Consider the following 16,055-nt stretch of genomic DNA (forward strand, 5'->3'; position numbering starts at 1 on the left):
TACTCAGGAGGATCACAAGGCCGAGGCCAGGGTCAGCATCATGGTGAAGCTCCAGCAACTCTGCCTATCTCATCTTAAAATTAAAAAGATAAAGGGCTGAGGATGTGGCTCAGTGATTAAGTACCCCAGGGTTCAATCCTCACTACCATTTTTTAATAATTTTTTTAAATAAAATAACAGTCATCCCTCTGTCTTGTGGGTTCCACATTCCCAGACTCAACCAACCTCAAGTCAAAAATATTCAGGGAAAAAAAAATGTGTCTGCACTGAACACTTGCAGACTTTTTCTCCTGTCACTACTGGTGTAACAAGAATTTTCGCAGCATTTACTACTAGAAGAAATCTAGAGATGATCTGAGGGTACAGGAAGATGTGTTGGGTTCTGTGCAGTTGCTCTGCCATACCCCCATGGGGCTTTACATCCTGGGATTTGGTGTCTACAGGGATCCTGGGACCAACACCTCAGATCCTGAGTGACTGCACAGCACTGCTGCTTTTTCTATCGCTTTTTTAATTTTATTTTTTAAGTTGTAGATGGACACAATATCCCTATTTTATTTATTTATTTTTATGTGGTGCTGAGACTCGAACCCAGCATCTCACCCACGCTCGGCAGGCGCTCGACCACTGAGCCACATCCCCAGCTTCCCATCACTTTGGGAAGCACAGTGAAGAGGGCCATCAGAGGTGATGGCTCCTTACCCACTTGTCCCTCTGTCCCTTGTCTGAGGTCCTCAGAAGTAGCTCCAGGTGGGAGGTGCTGATGTCGGGCACCACCACTTTCACCAGCTGCTTCCACGCAGCCTCCTTCACTGCAACCTTGGTGCCCACCTTGACCTTCAGAAGGCGGAATGCCTCCAGCACCTGGGGACATTTCAGGGAGGCAAGTTTTCGAACCCCGTTTTTAGAAAAGCAGAGTTGGGTATTTTAAGAGAAGATTCAAGAAGATGTCCATTTCTTCAACACCAAACACGTGGAGGTCAAGGAGGAGTTCAGGGAGAGTCACTGAAGGGTCAGCCAATGAGCAGGACGTCACCTTCCCTGCTCCACGTCAATTTTGCTGACCATGCCTGCAGTCACAGACTCATCTTACCAAGTGTCAATGAGGGAACCCATGGAGGACAATCTGTGGTGAGAAACAGACCGACAGCAGAAGGCTCCAGACTCCACTCAGCCCCAGAGGAAGGATTCCAGAAAGGAAGGGGCTGGGGCACCACTGAGGGGAGAGAGACACAGGGAGAGGGACACAGGGCTCCATTAAGACAGCCAGAGAGACAAGGAGACAGCCGAGGCTGCCTGCTGCCCGCCTCCCCTGACTCAGGCAATGGCAAGGCCGTACTGAGGTGGATGGCGCCAGGCGTCCATCCTCTGAAGGAGCGCAGTATGTTTCTGGGAATGGGCTGGTTTGTTTTTATATTCCTTTAATAAGTCTAGTTGAGACTTCTCATATGACCATTAAGTATGAAGGAAAAAGCATGAATTTCCCAATTAATGCAACTACTTCTAAAGAATAGATCTGTTTGCTCTAAATGCAATGATTCAACTGTGGAACGTAAATTGTTAATGTTTAATGAGAAACCCCCTGTAGGAAAAACAGTCGAGGATGTTTTTGAGAAATTAAATTAAAATCTAAAGAAGAAGAATTAATGTTATGAAGACAGATTAGTGCTTAGTACTGGGCAACTTGCTCTTGTTCCTGTGCACAATGGTTTGTGCTCTTGCTCTTGTTTGATTAAAATTAGTAGCCTCTCTTTCAAAGTTAACCGCTTACCATAACAGTGGCACCAATTCTAGTCAAGAAAGAATAGTCAAGGTGTAGGCCACTAGTCTGGGACATTTCTAACTATTATTAAAAACTAAGTGGAAACAGCTCAAAGCAAAGTGAACTGAAAGTAAAAAATGCTTGCTTATGCATAAGTCAAGATACATTCTTCTATTCTAATTGTAGCTATGTAATACTTTGTTTCTTTGAATAATGATTTCTGTTTTGTAACCACAAAGTACTGTGAGCCTGCCAAAATGAAAAGTATATATGATTAACTTCACAAGTAACGATTGGGTTCAGCACCTTCATCTTGGTGTCTGCGTTGTCTCTCCACCCCCTTTCGACGACTCCTCACCATCCGTTCGTCTCCTGAGACCCCCTGTGGGAGCTGGACTCCTACAGCTGCCATCTGGTCTGACCACAGGGAACTTTCCAGAAGGGGAGGAAACTCAACAATGCCCCTCAGGTTAGAACCAGCCGTCCAGCTTCCGCGCTCAGTCCTACTGCTCCCTGAGGCTGTTCCGCAACACGGCAACCAGGTGATGGGCTCCCACAGCTGGACGGTACCAGCTTAAAGGGTCTCAGTCACTGTGGATTCCGCAGAACCTTGGGTGTTTCCAGGCACAAAAAGCACATCTAAGACATGTGTGCTGGATGATGCATGTTAAGGAAGGCTGGTTTCGAGGCATAGGAGGCACATCAGCTGTTTGTCCAGCAGTTCAAGCCAAGAGAGACCCAGACCTTGAGGAGCAGCCTCTTCCACCAGGAGAGGCCTGGCCTTGGCGCCAGGAGGCCCCGAGGTTCCTTGCCACCCTGATAGAGCCAAATGTCTTCAAAGTCCAGCTCTGAGACTCAGTTCCACTGCTCTCTTGCCCTCTACTGCAAGCCCTGTCTTTCTCCCCAGCTTTCTACCTGCCCCCAGTGGGGACACCCCTCAGCAACAGGAAATTCAAAACAGGACCAAAAAGTCAAGAGCCAGAAGGAAAACTGACCTTTCAGGAAAGGTTTCTCTGTGCAGTAAGTTTTACAGTAAAAGAAGGTCCGTGCAGCGAGGGAGTGGGACTGCTGGGCATTGGGCAGCTCCAGGCAAATGCAGCTCCCTACCATCCGGGCACTCAGAAACCTCTGCCCAGCCTCTGCCCCCAGGAGGCCAGTGGTCACAAGCAGAGCACACAGGGCTGGCTCTAGAGTGTTGCATTCTGTTTGAGGGGGAAGGGGTGGAAGATTGGAGAACATCCCCAGTCCCATTGCACTTGCACACTGCAAAGAGCCATGAGCTTCGGGAGGCATTAAAAGCAACAAGCAGAGCCAGGAGCTTTGCCACACAAGGGTGGGTATCCTGGCTAACCACTGTCCTTTGGATCTCCTCGGATACATCCTGAGCCCCACCAGGAAGACTGGTAAGAGACTTCCGTGGAGCAGAAAGGAGCAAGACGTCAAAGGAGCCCTCAGCTCCACCCAAGTAAACAATAGGGGACGCCTCCAAAGGGTCAGCAGAGGCGCTCCCACCTCCCGGCCCCCAGCTCCAGGTTCAGGCACTTACCTGCAGGTTGTTGTTGTAGACCATGGCCAGGAAGACGGACATGAAGATGTGGCTGTTGATGATGATGCAGGTCATGAAGTACGAAGAGAACAACCATTGCAAGTTGTAGGGAGGCATCCTAGGAGGATTCTGTCATGTTTCCCAGTGCCCATCCTGCTTCTGTGGCCTTTCAGGCTGGCCTCAGGCAACATCCCCCCTCCCACAGGCCCTGGAAAACCTGCCCACTTTCCCTCTCCCCTGTGGGCTGCGAAGGGTCCTCAGAGCCATCCCCGTCCCTAATGCTGAAGCTCGCTCCAAACCTGCCCTTCTGACATTCTCGGTGCCTTAGGAAGGCGCCAGCATTCAACATGGACAGGACCTGAGCCATGTCGCTGTCCAACTCTCTCCCTCGCATGCAGTTATGGAGACCTAGGAGGCGAGCCACCTGCCCTGAGCGATGGAGGGAACCGGACACGTGGTCACGCTGCATGGCGCAGATAGATTCCCCTGACATCAGCAAGAATGAAAGGGGCACCCACAGTGAACGCCTGGCCAGGAGGAGACGCGACAGTTAAACCACTTCCATGGAAACTGGATTTCCTACAGGAGGGATTGGAGGGCTGGAAGAAAAGACCCACAAGAACACAGCAGGACAGGGACTTCCCTGGCTTATGTTTTCACCAGGGCCAGCCCCAGAAGGAGCGAGAGCCACACTGAGGGTCCTGCCCATCACTCCATGACAGATGCCTCCCCCTTCCCCACGCACTTCAGGGATTTGTGCAGGGAGAGCCCCGCCCACACTCTGGAAGGGCTTTCTGCTCAGAGCAGCATGGCTCCATCACTTCAGCCCCAGGAACCAGGCAGATCCATAACAAACAGAACACCAGAAAGAAACACAGGATTTCCTCCCCTGCAGCATCCACACAGGCAGAGAACTGGCACGTGGAGGGTACGGCAATGCCAACTGCTGTTCACCTGCCTCTCCTGTTTCCTGCGGCCAAACCATGACAAGCATGCTTGGGAGAACCCACCACGGCTCCCCCCCCCACCAAAGACAGAGCAGGCCCTTAAATCAAGACTCAGAGAAGATTCCAGAATAGAAAGTGGGTTCCAATACTTAAGAGCAGAATATCTAGAAATACCTCTTGTAGCTTTCCATTTTAAAAGAACCCATCTAAATTTAGGCTACCATTACTGTCAAATTTTATATCCTTCAATGCTTGTACAATAAATATGATTAAACAGCAAGTCTGCCTTTTCCCTCTCTGAGTGATGCTCTGTCAGGAGACAGCTGCTTCGTCTGTCTGTCTGATGGTTGGTTTGTAGGCACATACTGTCCTTCTGGATGGTTCAGCAGGAATCTTCTAGGTCCTGATGGTTGGCAAGGTCAAGGTCAGAGAGAGAAATATGGGCAGAATTACAGCCCCAAGGATTCTATCCCTTATCCCTGGAAGTGTATAATCTATTTCTTTTCAGACAAATGAGGAGTTTACAGATGTAATTCAGGTTCCTAATCAAGTGACTTTAAAAATAGGGAGGTCACCCTAGATGACCTGTGTTGGCCCCATGGAATCCCAAGGGCTCTTAATGTCAACAGAGGACAGAAGAGGAGGTGAACCGCTCCAAGCCCACCAAGGACCCTGGGCAGGTTGGAAAGCTGTTACCTCCACCTGCAGGGGCAGCCCCAGGCCTCCAGGAAGGAGCAGGGCTCAGCCCGTGCATTTATGGGGGCCTGTGAGACCCCACTCAGAGGATTCGGCCTCGCCTCATGGACCTCTGGCAATGCAGGCTGTGTGAGAAAGTACTTCAGTCTTCTCAGTGTGTTAAGGTGGAAACCTGGCAGAACGCTGGCCTGCGGCTCAGAGCTCACATCATTCTCCAGTCACAAGGCTGGCCCACAGTGCCGACTGTGTGGCCTCCGCTCCTTGGGCGGTGTTGACAGGAAGCCAAACAGAGACCAAAGGGACAGAATAGAATGCCCAGAAGTAAGTCCTGGTGTATGTGATCAAATGACTCTTGATAAGGGACACAAGACCATTCAGTGAGGAAAAGAACAGTCTTTTCAGCATATCATTTTGGGGAAAACTGGACATGCACATGCAAAAGAATGAAGTTGAACTCTTACCTAATACAACACCTACAAAAGAAAACATAGGGCAGTAGATTTAGGACACCGGAGTTGACAATGATTTTTTTTTTCTTTTGATAAGATGCCAAAAGCACAGGCAACTAGAAAAAAATAGAAATATTGGACTTCATGAAAACTGAAGTTTTGTTCATAAAAATATAACATCAATCCACTAAAAAAAAAAGTCCATTGGATGTGAAAAATAGTGGCCAACCACATATTTTTTGCACCACCACACCAGGTGGGAAGCGTAATTCTTAGCAGTAGACTGTGTATAAAACAGGATGCTGACTTTAAAAACCCCAATGTTTTTAGTATGCCTGCTGTTTTCTTAAGCAAGGCATAATCTTTTGATGTTTTCCATAATATATTATTTAAAGATCCCTCTACAACAAATACAGACTTCTTTTATGAGGGGTAGAACCATAGAGACCCAAGGAAAATTATAACAGTGTATCGGAAGTAACCTATACAATTACTAAAATTTGAGTATGCACCCTATCTCCCCTCTTTTGCCCTGGGGAAGAGGTTTTGTTTCATTTGCCTTTGATGCTCCCAACACTAATTAGTTAAATGTAATCTGTGAATGGTGACAATCTTCACACACACACACACACACACACACACACACACACACACCCCTACCTTCCCCTCAAAGCTTGCTTAATCTCAGGCTACACATAAACAAGTAGCTAAATGACAGACTCTGGGAGGCCAAGGCCAGGTCTGTGCTGTATCCCGGAATGTTGAACAGTACCTGACACCTAGTAGGACCTCAACATCTCTCTGTCCAGTGTATATAGGACCAGAAATACCTGGCTCCCTGTAGAGCAGTGTGTTCAGTTGGATGCACCATTTATAAGTGAGATTTCCAATCCATGAAACTACAGAAGGCCTGAGGGCTGACAGCTCAGGAATACATCCTATGAGAAAGGGTGAGGGTACAGATGTTTGTAGCTCACAGATGTGATGGTTTGTTACTGTCCCTCAAAAGTTCCCGTGTGAGACAGTGCAAGTGAGGAGAGCCTTAACCTAATTAGTGCATTGAACCCCTGGTGAGGACTAACTGGGTGGTAACTGTAGGCAGTAGGGTGTGGCTGAGGAGGTGGGTCTCTGGGGACTGCCCCTGGGGTTGCTACTCTGTCCTGGTGAGGGGAGCACTCTCTCAGCTTCCTAGGTGTCCTGTCCTGAGCTGCTTCCCTACTCTGTGCCATCCTGCAGTGATTTTTTTTAAATAATAATAATAATATAATAATAATAATAATAATAATAATAATAATAATAATAATAATTGTTGTTGTTATTTTGAGTGTGTGCAGTGATGTTCTCAACTGTGAAGAGGTGTTTGAAAATCGACTGAAATACGCCGCCCCCCACAGCAAGAAGAATGGCAGGCGCCTTTTCAGGGGTTAAGTGATTTTCAAAAGGGTTTCCCCGGAGTTTTTATTAAAAACCCCAATGTTTCCTGATGCATGTTGTTGTGGGAGCTAGGCATCCATTCTCCTGTGACCAGGGATTTGTATTCAGCTTGGCAGAGAATGGGATGGTCGCCTGTAAGAAATGTGAAGTAGCACGTGTTCTGAATGCTCAATGGACAGTTAGATCAGAACGTAGGACACGTGAGTGTGTAAAAGAGTATGTGTAAGAGGTTGTGGTTGCATGTTGCCTAATGCAAGTTATTGAGTTGAAGTTGCATTTGTTAATTCTAAAATATGGAAGGAAGTATGGTGTTTGGTCCACTTGAGGATTCACTCAATAGAGTATCAGACTTTGTTTCTTTTGGGGGGCACTGTGGAAATGTGAATGAGAACAAGTTGGTGACATCTTTCAGGTGGAAGCATTGTCCAAGGACACACTCATCAAGTTGGCCAAGAAGTCATTTTGTGAAGCCCCTGTTGTCTCAAGGCTTTTGACGATGAATTCATGTGTGGAGATGGTAATTCTTCATGGACCTTTGCATTTGGTGAGTCATGGAACGTATCTGAGTAGATAATCATTTACCAATATGTCCACAATAATCTCACATATTATGCATAACAGGTCATGGCTGGGTAAATATTACCATTTCTTTTTTGCATTTAAGAAAAGTAATAATGACATTATATTTTCTCCTTTTTTTTGCCTTGAAGTATGTCAGTGTCTTAACCAAGCATGATTGTTGGGAGGTAGGCTAGCAAGAACTTGAACTCAGGGATTTTACTGTCATGTAAATCTATTGTTTTTCATTGATTTCTATTAATATATTCAGGTTGGCATCCATTACCTTTTAAGCATTTCACTTTCCCAATTGTGGGCACCCTGACAGCCCTCAACCTTCTGTAAGCACAGACAACTCTATAAGGAACCTGAGGATAAATTTCCCTGTGCATGTCCCCTTGTGAAACTGCTTAAGCACCACCTGGTTTACACACAGGTGGAATTTCTAGGTCAAAGTGTGCATGTTTACTTCTTTGACTAAGCACTGCCAGGTGGCTCTTCTGAATAGCTCTACCTGTGGCCAGGATTGTATTATCTAGCTTTCTAACTTTTGCATGTGGAGTAGATACATAGTGGGAGCACACTGTTTTTGTTGGTATTTTTCTTGGTATCTATTCTGATGTTTTTCACTGGGGGATTTTCTCCTGTGAAAATGGGCTACCTCTGGATGCCTCTGCCCATTCCTCTACTTGACCTTATTTTCTTCTTCTTTTTAAATTTTTTTTCGAAGTGACTTTTTAATTTTAGTTTTATTAAAGACATTGTCCCTTGCTTGCATAGTCTATACCTGAAGCACTAATCCTTGCTCAAAGGCCCAGCTTGCTCTCAGCTGCCCCGGGAGGGGAACGGTCTTTGGTGATAGCCAAGAGACACCCATACAGGGGGCACAAGTGCTCTGGACCTCTGGTGTCTTGTCAACAGTGCTTCCCATGCTCACAGAGGGTTTCAGACATTATAAAATTGAATGAGTTCATGCAGAAATTAGAAGTGCTATTGAAAGATATTTGCATGAGCCAAATAAAACCTATTTCTAGGCATCCTGGTGAAGACAAGGTTTCATCTTTATGTCTATGTTTTTTTCTATGTTTTGTTGTTGTTGTTAGAATGAAATTCATATGTTGCCAGACCATTCTATCAGATGTGTAACTAGATGCCATTTAAATTACGCACTTTTAAATGGCAGACATTTTTTAATGAACACTGCCTATCTGCACCTTTTTTAAAAACAGGACTGGGCTGAGAAGCCCAAATACCAATGGTTAGCTGGAACATATTTTTCATTTGGCCTGTCAGTATTCCCTGAGGTCATCTGTGCAATCAGCTTCATTACTCCTGCTCCCTCACTGGATTTCATAGAAACCATATGCTATGTATGAATCAGGGACACCAATCCCTGATTAGATGCTACCCTACTTTCCAGAAAAGACTGGGCACACCATGAGTTGCACAATGATGGGACCAGGGTCCAAAAGCTGCTGAGAGGGAAGGACTGGTTGTGAATGCATATTTGAAGGTTCCAAGCTGGAACTCTAGTGGTACCAAGCAGGGCAGATGCTGGTGGGGGTATTTGGGTAGTTGTTGGTGAACACCTGCGCACCTGAGATGGGTAGGCATGGAGGAGAAATCAGCAGCCCATAGGGCTTTTGAAAGTGGTCTTATGTGAAAAGAGGCTCAGGTATGGGCACAGGAAATGACATCATTGCCTTGACAATGGATCAAACAGAACATGGAACCCTGGTATCCAGGCACCCACTTCACTGACCAAGCCATTCGAGCTCACTTGGTTGGAGACACTGGAGTGAGAAGGATGTTCCCCTGTCCTTGCAAACAATGCCGAGCCTCAGGCTCCCAGGAATCTCAGGGGGGGCAACTAGCCCTTTTGTGGTTACACTGGGTGAGGCTTCATCTTAGACGCCAGATCCTCTGGCAATTGTCGCAGAGGAGCTCAAGAGTAACAGTGAGTACCCCAGGGCAGGTGAGCCCAGCAGGCCCTCTAGTCTGATCCCTGATGAATGGCAAAGGACTCCTATTCTTACTCTGTGTGTGTGTTTGTGTGTGTGTGTGTGTGTGTGTGTGTGTGTGTTTGTACTGATGGGAACTGTCCCATTGTGCTTTGACTCTAGTGTATTGGCACAAGTCATTTTTCTGTTTGTCACCATTTCCATTTTGAACCCACCATTCTTGGTTCCAACCCAGGGAGAAAATGATCAGAACACGGAGGAGCCCTTCAGGGTACAGAGCCTTGAACCTTACAGGCAGGACCAGCTTAGGAATGAGTTCCTGCCTGTCATTGGTGGGAGGAACATACATTTCAACAGCAACATGGTGTTAATCTCCTGGGATTCCATCCCCACCCAGCAGGTGCTGGATCTCTTGTTCCCAAGGTAAGCACCAGACCACCAAGCCCAAGTGTGCAGCCCCCTCATGCCTGGGTCTTGGGGCTGCCATGTACTTCTCAGGGACCCAAAGGTTTGTTTTAACTAATGATATAGAGGACCACACTCATAGTGGAATGTCAGCCCCGAATGGGACGAGTCCTGGAGGTGCCTGCCACAGCCTTGCAAGGGGAGTGAACTTTCCCTCTCAGGCAGAGAAACCATCCTGACTCCAGCTGATCCACAGAGGTCCGTGGAGCAGTCCCCACACACTGGGCACCACACTGAGCTCATTCCCAGGTGGACTCAGCGAGGCCAGGTGCCTTTCTGGTTGATGTTGGCTTTGTGAAGAATGTAGATCTGTGCCAGAGGCGTCTCAAAACTCAGGCCTTGGGAAAAGCACTTTTGGGTTAATAAAGACATGTTAGTATACATAGTGGGACAGAGCGTCCTAGCTGGGACATAGCTGGACAGGGGCTTTGGACATGGCAGCTCCCATCCCCAGAGATATGTGGGAATCAGCAGTTTGGGCTCATTCACTGATGAACATGGAGAAAGCACCCACTGTATGAAGACACATTTCCAGTCACGTTTCATTATTCAGTGAAAAATGGGGTGCAAATTACTGCCATTGTGTCCCTTTTCATGGGGGTCAGCCTAAAACTGCAGGTGCCATGAGTACATATCCTACATGTGACTGCATCCCTGACTCCATGAGGCATAACTGCACGTTGTCCTCTTCAGTGACTATGGTGGACCCCTGGACCAACTTCAACATGGAATGGGCTTGGGGTCAGGAGGGTGGGCTCCTGTTTCCAGAATAGGGACCTGCAAGGTGATTTGACTTGGGAAGGCTGAGGAAAGACTGGTCTCCCCAAATCAGTTTTCTGCCTGCAGTGTAAGGTGTGGGGCTTCAACAGTAGGAGGGGTAAGGCGGGGAGTTGTAGGTGGAGTCATGGTCCTCTGGGAAGCCCCTGGGACAAGGGATCCCCCCACACTACACCTCCCTGTCCTCCCCCAGGGCCACAGAGATGTGGTCTGCACTCATGGGAAAAGAAAGGTCCACCGCTACTCAGGGGGACTCAGTGAGAGCTCACAGAGAATGAGGTAGCATTGCAGCCCACGCCAGGGGAGGAGGTGTCTCTTGAGCCCAGAGAAGAGTGGGCAGGAGGACAGACACTCCCGGAAGGTGCATTCCAGGTTGGATAGCATGTAGCCAAGGGGAAGAAGAGTGTCAGGCCTGCCCAGAGGAGGGGAGAGCTGGTCATACCATGGATCTAGCGCTCCTTGGTTGAAGGTTCTTTGCCTGTAGCGACCTGTCCTGTCCCTGCCTGTACAGCCACTGTGTCTTGTCTGAGGTGGACTGGTGTGTTCAGAACCAGGGACGGTTCAGAAGTGTAGGGTCAAAGGTTCTCTCTGGAGGCCATGGCGAAGGCAAGGCCAGGGTTTTGCTGACTCCACACCTGCCTCCCCACAGTGCCTCACCTTCCTTCCTGGGGACCTGTGTGAACTTGTACTCCGAGGCTTCCCATCAGCCTCCAGGCTCTCTGAGTCTGCAGCAGCTGCTGCCATATATGGGGCTCTTGCTGGTTGGCTTGTACCTGGAGCATCAAGCACACCACCTCCTGGCCCCGACTGAAGATGGCATATCAAGCCAGGCAGAGCCTGAGAGCCAGGCAGACCGGGGTGAGTACCTAAGGGTATATGAGGAAAGGTCAGACTCTTGTCCCACTGTGGGGAGTCTGTATGCCTGGTGTTGGGCTGGAAATTATGATAAACCTTTGTCCATTCAAGAAGTGACCCCAGTCTGCAAAGAGGTCCTTTGTGGGCTAAGGGCCTGAGTTCTTCCTGGCAGCAGGGGTATTGTCTGTCTGTGAGAAGCTCAGGGCAAGGCAGTCATGTTGGCATCTTTTCTCCTCTAGCTACAAGCTCAGTTCCTGCCATGGCTCCTCAGCCAACTCCAGAGCCAGAGCCTTCTCCCTGGGAAGAGGCAGAGCCAGAGTCCAGGACATCAAGGGTCTCCACTGGGTACTCCCCACGGCCCCAGTACAACAGGTGGGTGAGAGGCAGGTGCCTCATTCACGTCTACCTGGAAAATGAAAGGACGACACAGTATAAGAGCATCCTGGTGAGTCTTCGAGCAGGGGAGTCTCCTGGGAGCCCACAGTGGGGAAGACCGAGACCACAGCAAACACCTTGGACTAGGCCTGTCTTCTTGAACTGGAGCTTCTGGAAGGTCAGGAAGGAGAGCATAAAATGAGGAAGAGAGAGGTGGGAGAGCAGCAGCATGCCAGGTCTGGGTGCAAGTGGGCCTGCGTGTTTTGGGGTGTGCACGTCAGAAGTGCAGGATTGAGTGCTGGGTTCAGAGGAGGTCAGAGAAATATCGAGGGTACAGGCCATCCTCTACTGATTTTGGTATTGAGGAGGAGTATATTGAACCGTGGAGGTTGAAGCAGAGGAGTTGGCAGTCATTTTCTTGTGTGTGGGAGGGGATATGTTGCTGGTTGTTGAAGGGAGCTATTGTAGAATGATTAGGGTGGGTAGGTGTGGGTCACAGACAACTGGGTACCTTGGAGGGGCCCATTAGTGTCCTAGTTTGCATGTATGTGAATAGAGATTTAGCGGGTCTCTCTGCAGAATTTTCCTGGGTGTGGAGTATCCATCATGAGACTCTGGTGTCCACCACCAGGGGAGACATGTTGAACCACTGCACCTGCTGGGTCCAAACCTCCTGACACCCCAGCAAGCACTGACACTCTCAAGCCCAGCAACTTCCATGCCTATCATTAAAGAGTCCTAGTGTGTGTTGTGCCCTGGCTGTCAGGACCAAAGCACCTAGGGTTTGTGCCTGGTCCACACAAAAATGCAGCTGCATCCTAGACCAGAGCAAGGATATGGAAGTCCACTGGACCATTCCTCCCATCTTGATGGGACTAGAGTGTGTCTGTACAAAGCCTTTTGGTCCTTATTCCCTTGTCCCTGTAGGGCATAGCAGGTTGAAGCAAACTCTTGTACCAAGATTGGACTAGAGGCTCATAGGAAGACCCCACATGATCACATGAAGGCCTCAGGTAGCAGGGTAACAAGATGGTGCCCTTGTGTTGAGAGCTCTCTTGTCTCTGATTGTCCTTGAGCACTGTCCTCTGGGTAGCTACTCCCAAATTCCCTCTCTGATGAGCTTTCTCCAACCCTGCTCAGGTGACCTGCCAGGACAGCACTCCAGTCATCATCCGCAGGGCCTTAGATGCACACTTGCTCCAGCAGGAGGATCCAGAAAACTATGAGCTTCTGCAAATTGTCTCGAACCATCAGAGTAAGTGGAACCATCAGAGGGTAGGGAGCAGTGAGTCACAGTGGGCTCACGATAACTGGGAGCGAAAACACAGTGTGCATTGACCCAATGCCCAGGAAGAGTATGGTGGGACTTGTGCACAAAACAAAGTGTAATGATGGGGCATAAATCTACAGGTTCTTCATGTTCCCCAGGGGCTGTGGACCTGCCTATCATGTTTTCTTTCCTTGGCCTGAGGAGGCATTGCAAAGCTATTATCCACGTGGGGCCAAGAAGAGAGGTTTCTTTGTCTTGTGTCAAAGAAGACAGACAACCACAGGGTGCCTACTTTGGCAGCCTTTCCTGACCTAGACGAGTACATGAGAAAAGCAGTTCAATGAAGAATCATTTCTGGCTTCCAATCTTTCTATTCATTGCAAACTGAGTCCACTTAGGACCAGAGGCCATTTCTAGAGAGAAGTATGTGGTAGAATAGAAGCCTTCACAGCTTGTAAACTCTTGAGAGAGAGAGAGAGAGAGAGAGAGAGAGAGAGAGAGAGAGAGAGAGAGAGAGAGATAAAAGAAAAAGAAGGAGGAGGAGGAGGAGAGAGAGAGAGAGAGAAAAGAAGGAGGAGGAGGAGGAGGAGGATGAGAGGAGGAGGAGGAGGAGAAGGAGGAGGATTAGGAGGAGGAGGAGGAGGAGGAGGAGAAGGAGGAGTAGAAAAATGAAAATAAGTTGAAGGAGGAGACCATGAATAAGAAGGTCAAGATGACTATAAGAAGCATGAAGAGAAGATGAAGAAGAACAAGAACAAGAAGGAGAAGCACAAGCCGAACAAGAAGTATAACAATAAATTGATTAAAAATGTGAATGAGAATTATACTCATGAGGAGGAAATGCAGAAGTGGGGAACTCAAGAGAAATATATTGCTCTGGATGGCACAGCCCTGCTGTGGACATCCTCCACCCAAGCTCAACACACCTCCAAACCACACCCCTCAAATTAGTGTAGCCCTGTATGAGTGGATGAATCCACTGGAAAGGTGGAGGCACCCACCATCAAGTGCTTTTCCCCAAACCCACTTGTGATCATTGCTGCAGTGGGGAGAAAACCTTGAACACATGAGTCTTTGGGGACCAATCCAGATACAAAGTCTAGCTGTTTCTCTTTGGTGGGTCCAACATGAACTAAGAGGTTCTGGGGTACAAGGGGCTATTTCCTTCAAAGGTGTTCCTGTAGTGGACCTCCTATGCATAGAGGGTCCTCAGGGAGGAATCAGTGGGGAGTCTTTGGTGGAACAGTAGCTGGATTCGGGGGCTCTCAGTTCTGTGTGTGAGACCTGAGCTGGCAGAGGCTCTCAGTTGTGGGGGATGTTGGGTATTGTATTCCTTCAGTGTCAGCTACCATGCCTCTGCCCCTGCCTCTCCAGAGCTAAGGATCCCTGCTGATGGGAAAGTATATTACGCCCTGGATGGAGGAGTGGATTATAACTTTCTTCTTCGGGAAACAGCTGCCAGCAAGTCGTTGAAGATCAAGCCAAATGAGGTAAACAGCCACCTTCTTCACTCTTTACTCCTGGTGCCACACCACATCCTCCAAGGGGACAAGAACCTCAGGTTCTGGATGGATGTTGTAGAACGCCCACAGAACCAACTGCCAGGCTGGGTGGGGTGCAGTTGCTGGGCTTTGCTGATGTTGTCATCCCCCACAGTTCTTGGAGCCTTCTGTGGCAGTGGCATCCAGGACCCCAGCAGCTGTGAGCAGCAGCTCTGCAGTGGCTGCAGGATCATTGCCCCACGCCACCCAAAGCAATGAGTGGTGCATGAGAAAAGTCACCAGGAGCAGCTCCTCACTGCTTCACTCCAGCGAGCAGTTGGAAGACAGCCGCTTTGTTCACGTCCTCCTAGAGGGACAGAGCCTGAGGGAGACGAAGTGCATCCTGGTAAGCCCGACAGCAGGGCTGCCTCCTGAGTGTCCACACAGTGGAAGGCAGGAGACACAGCCAACCCAGGGGCTGTGGTGGGAAATAAAGAAGAGAGAGGTCCATCTTAAGGGCTTGACCTGAGGAGGGAGAGCATCAGCATGCCCAGCTCCAGTGGTGAGTGGGCCTGTGTATTGTGGGTTTTGCAGGCCAGAAGTACAGACGGAAGTGCTGTGGACAGATGAAGGCAGAGATATGTCCAGGGTGCAGGCTGCAGTGCCTAGAACTTTGTATTCTCAATGAGTGAAGTTGGAGCAGAGGAGGTGGCAGTGACTTGTCACATGTGTAAGAGGGGATGTGTTCCTGGTGGCAGGGAAGAGAACCTCCTTAGCATGACTAGGAGTAGGAATTTGGGGTCGGGATCACCTGGGGGGTCATGCCAAAGCTTCAGCATGTATGTAAATTCGGGGCTAAAGGGGTTCTTGGCAGAATTTCTATGGATGTGCAGTAGACACGCTAATGCTGCAGGTGTCCAGCTGCAGAGGAGACATGTTCAGTGACTGCCAGTGCTGAGTCAAGTACATCATTACAACCAGACCCGCACCGAGCTTCCAGAGGCCAGGGCCTCTCAAAGCTATCATGAAGCACTCAAGTGCACACTCTTGTATCTGAGTCTGTTTTGTGTCGTGGCAGTCAGGACCCAAATTTTCAGTGCATCTGCCTCTTCCACCCACAAAGGCAGCCTGCATCCCAGAGTACACTTGGTGTGCAGATCCCTGGCCCATTGCTCTCATCTCAGTGAGATGAGAGTGTGCCTGTGCATAGACAGTTTGGTCCTTTGACCTGAGTGGAATGTGGCTCCCAAGGGGGAGGGGAGATGGCAGGTACAGGCAGATATTTGTACCAGGATTGTTCTACTAGCACATTGCAAGAACCCAGAGGGTATATGGAGGACACACTCGGGTAGCAGGATAACAAGATTGTGCCCTTGTATATGTAGCTGAGATTTCTCCTGAATGTTTGACCACAGGCTTCTGGGTAGCTCCTCTAAAAGCCATTCTCTGATGACATTTGTCCCACCCTGATCCAGATGA

General features: G+C 48.8%; 1 pseudogene; it reads right to left on the reverse strand.

Annotated features, from left to right (window-relative positions):
* The window catches only part of LOC144250977 (inactive hydroxysteroid dehydrogenase-like protein 1), a 33,910-nt pseudogene extending 30,485 nt beyond the window's left edge, over positions 1–3,425 (reverse strand).
* Between the last annotated feature and the right edge of the window lie 12,630 nt (positions 3,426–16,055).

Source organism: Urocitellus parryii, chromosome Y, assembly GCF_045843805.1.
Source record: "Urocitellus parryii isolate mUroPar1 chromosome Y, mUroPar1.hap1, whole genome shotgun sequence".
Lineage (NCBI taxonomy): Eukaryota > Metazoa > Chordata > Mammalia > Rodentia > Sciuridae > Urocitellus > Urocitellus parryii.